Below are 4557 nucleotides of genomic sequence, written 5' to 3'. Positions count from 1 at the left end.
ACAGACCCAGGGAAACAGCTTTGTGGAGGGAGAACTGGTCAGGTTAGGATGTCTCAGATGTAACAGGGCTGAGAAAACTAGGACTGGCAGAGAAAGGAAGCCAGACTAAAGAAATAGCATCTCTCATCTTTTTGTCATCATTCTGTGGATGATCCCTCTAACATTTTCAGCTTCTACTTCTAATCTGATTTCCACATATTTATGGAACACATTTTTGCTACAAACTGATCATCATTTTGCAATGTGATCTTTTTCACTTAATATTGTAGCATTTTATCATGGCATTAAATATTATTAAGTAACACTTTGGTGCCTAAAAATCCCTTATATAGATGTTACATTTTTCAAGGCTAGTGAAACATTTTCAGATTACTTTCTAGAAAAATTATATCAATTTCTTTCCCATCAGTAATAGATCAGTCCTGCTTCACCAACTCTCACAAGCTGTGATGTTATCATTTTTTTCCATCATTGTCAATTTGATAGGGAAAATAGGGTATAGAGTTGTGGATTTTAATTTGCATTTCTTTTATTATCTTCATGGTTGGTTATTTTGGTGGCATTATAGTTCACATATATTTCCACTCTGAAATATTCATGTCCTTAGTTATTTTGTTTAATATGATAATCATTAATTTGAAATTATTTTAAAATATAAATGTTTACCTGCCATCTTGGCTTTTAATTTTTTAAAAATTTAGAGGGAGAGTAGCCAGACCTCTAAATAGCATGTTTCAGATATTGAAAAGCGATAACTATTTGCAAATATTTATATTTGTTCTTTGTTGACTGTATGTTTTAAGTGCCAGAAGACATTATCATCATCATCACCGTCATTATTGCTTCATGCTTCAATATTGACTGCAGGTATTCTTTTTCTTATTTTTCACTTCGGTTAAAGATTTCCAACTATGATTGTTGGATGGCATTTCATTGCCTGTGGATTTCTTCACAGGATGTGAAGGATTAAAGAGTAAATGGCAGATGAGCTATGTTGCTTTTCTGCAAAATGTCCATTTTTTTTCAATGAACTAAGATAAGTGCATTTCATAGTGATTAAATGTGGTTGCAGGTTTGGAGTTAGAAAGCCCTGATTACTAGCTAGCAATGTATCTGTGGCCCACACTTTCTCTCTGGGTTGTCGTTTCTTCCTCTGTTAAATGGGCAAGCAGTCTGGGGGAGGTTTTGAGGGTAAATGAGAGACGCATGCAAAGTGTTTTAGATCCAGGTCTCACACAGGGTACATGCCCCATAAATGGTGCCACTCTTGGGTTCAGTGGATATAATACCATTGAAGAGATGATCTTTGGCTATGATATACTGCTTCATTGTGATTCGGTTTTTCAAGCATCTTTAGAAAATCCTTCCAACCATGAACCTTCTTAAGTTCTATTCTGTGCAGACTTACTTTTGATCCTTTTATGGAACTGTGATAAAATATTATAATAAAAATTAATCTGGGATCCCCAAAGCAATTGCTGATGGGTGGAGAAGCACTTGTTCCTGTGTAAAAACCCAACATTGCATGTCTTATGGCACACTGTGGGTGCTTAAAATACAGATATTAGTAACCAGATTCTGATTAGTGACTTGACTTGAATTCTTTCAGTGAATTAAAATGGCACTGGATATAATTTTGGAGAAGGCAATGGCACCCCATTCCAGTACTCTTGCCTGGAAAATCCCGTGGACGGAGGAGCCTGGTAGGCTGCAGTCCATGGGGTCGCTAAGAGTCGGACACGACTGAGCAACTTCACTTTCCCTTTTCCCTTTCATGCATTGGAGAAGGAAATGGCAACCCACTCCAGTGTTCTTGCCTGGAGAATCCCAGGGACAGGGGAGCCTGGTGGGCTGCCGTCTGTGGGGTCGCACAGAGTCAGACACGACTGAAGCAACTAGAACAGTATTTATGCGCCTCTTCCTCAAATGTCAAATTTCTAGAATAAAAGAGACTACTTCCTGGCCAGCTCATATCCAGAAAACAAAAACAGGAGGGGAAGTCTGGACCTTTTTGAAGAGACAAAAGTCATCTCTAAACTAAACAGCAGTTCCTGGTGGTTCTCTTACAAATGCTGTCTATTCTTACTCTCTCATCTCAATGGTCTTGTTCAGAGGCCTTGCAGACTCTTCAGTTCCTTGCCCATCGCTTTCTTCCCCTTCCTGTTTGGTTCCAATATTTAACACATTCTTCATTGATTATTTGTGCTGCACACCCGCCATCTGTCCTCTTGCCTGGGATGGACTTTCCATGAGGACAAGACCCTGGTCTCAGCATCCAGCTCGGGGCCTGACACGAGGCAGAAACTCCATGCATCTCCTCCAGGTACACCTGTTGACTGAGACAACTTCAGAGGTGAGCTAACAGTTCAAATCAGCGATCTCTGCACCTCTGTGCTGACTCTCCTCTTTTCATGATGGATCCCTTTGTGTTTGATGGGAATCCACATTTGAAAGTTCTCCAGATAAGCTCAGCTCAGGCTGTCATCAGCTCTCCTAGCGTCTATGACTCTCTCACAGGGTTCCCTGGGGAGAAGCAGGATAAATGGATTCCCATGGAGTAATGTGGTCACATGCTCGCTCCTTACTCCACAGTAGCATTTGCTCAGAGTAAATGCAGAGCTAAACTAAGATGCCTCCATGCCTTTGGTGGTTCAACAAAGATAAGACTAAAAGTAACAGCTCATTGACAAATTAAGAGAAAAATTTAAGTGGCACCTTTGTGGTATTCACCTGGATTAGAACCTGAGGAGATTTCTGTGCCCTGCCTCATCTCTCCTCTCTTACAGGACTCCAGAGAAAGCTTTAGCTTCAAAGCCAGCTCTTGTTCTCCTCACCCTATAAATGGGGGTTGGGGGGTTGGGGGGTTCTTTTATTCCACATCACTCAGCCTCAGACCAGTATACCTGGGCTTTGGAAACCTTACCTGGAGTGAAGTTCTCAAGAGCAGATTTTCATTTCTCAGGTAACAAGACATCAGTTTTGTTCGTGGTTATACAGAAGCATGGTAATACATGGAAAACACAGAAAAATGCCAATCAGGCAAGTATGAGCCCTGAAACTACCGCCTTCCCCTGAGGAAAAAATTAGCATCCACATTCTGGCATAGCTCTCCAGGAGTTTTTTGGTTTTTTTCTCTGTACTTATTTATCTTTATAAGTATAAAAAGAGCAATGATGCATTTTCAAAAGGAAATATCTTTTAGACTACCACAGCATTTAGTTTTAAAAGAAGGGGCAAATTTTTTGTTCGAGCAGAAGTTTGTCGGTTTAGTTCATGGCTATAACCCCACAGTTAGAATAGCACTTAGCTAAATAATTAACAGTTTGAATGAATGGAAGCAAATAACATCTCTCTGTTAAACAAGAAAGCAACTCTATATTGAGAATATCTACTTATTCATGTTTTTTTCTTTCCTGTTTCCCTACGTGCAACCCTTGGGCACGTCTTCTAAACAAATTATAGCCTCCCCATTCAGGGAAATCTTTAAAAGTGCCTTGGCGTCTTTACGGTTATGTCCAGGGTATTTAGCCGAAGTTTATGGGGTTTAATTGAAAAGCTAAGTCAATGGTGAGAATCTTGTTTACTCAGAAACAAAACTGTTAAGTAGCTGGATATAAAGAAATATAAAACTGCCCAATTGAATTCTCAAAAGCTTAGTCTTACAACTTGCTTGAATGTTGTCTTTTTAAAGTGAGTGTGTGTAGTGGGGTGGGGGCTAGGGAATGAGGGTGAAAAACAAATGACATCAAGTGTCTCCCACCATCATCCATGCAGAATTTTCACACACACACACACACACAAAGTTACACCTGAATCGTACCTGTGAGAAACAGACAAATCCCAATGGAGGGGCATTCTGGCTTAGACTCCTAAAAAATGAACCAACATGTGTACGTGAACCCCCAGGAAATGCAGTAGAATTTATTGCATTTTTTTCCCCTATTGCCTCCTATTTTCACTGTCTAGATTATGAAAGTGAGCTAGCCAGGAAGTAGACTCTTTTGCTCTGAAAATTAAAGTAATTTAATATAGAGAATGGCAAAGTCCCATTCATTACCTAATTAACAGGAACATCTCTCTCCTTGATGAAAATTTGTTGACCTCATTAGCTTAGACCAGAAGCCAAGAGAATGCTGCTGTCCCTAGAACATGTATTCCTGAGATAATGAACTAAAAGCCAGGGTTTTACTGTGCAGATTAAAGTTCACTCTTTTTTACCCCTAATCATCTCATCTCTTTCATCCACTAATTACCTGACAAGATTAGACATTTTGGAATTTCTTTCCTCTTTGTGAGCTCTACTGTGCAAAGTGGTCCTAGCTATAGTGTGAAGCAGTTTTCCTTTGGGGAAGTTCTGAGATGTGGTTTTCTCATAAGGCAAAGGAGGCACCCTCTCTTTTAAGCTCCTCATATTACCATTGCCTTTGAAAGATTAAAAATCTGCCATTCCATTTTAATGTGCTAAAATATAACCAAGTAAGTTCATCAGAGAATTAACAAGGCTAAATTGGGTTTAGATTATTTTTACTAGTTAATTAGTTCAACCTGCATTTACTG

Source organism: Moschus berezovskii, chromosome 1 (assembly GCF_049115385.1).
Source record: "Moschus berezovskii isolate FMDL1 chromosome 1, NW_MosBer_1.0, whole genome shotgun sequence".
In the NCBI taxonomy this organism is placed as follows: Eukaryota; Metazoa; Chordata; class Mammalia; order Artiodactyla; family Moschidae; genus Moschus; species Moschus berezovskii.
This window is presented reverse-complemented; position numbering follows the sequence as displayed.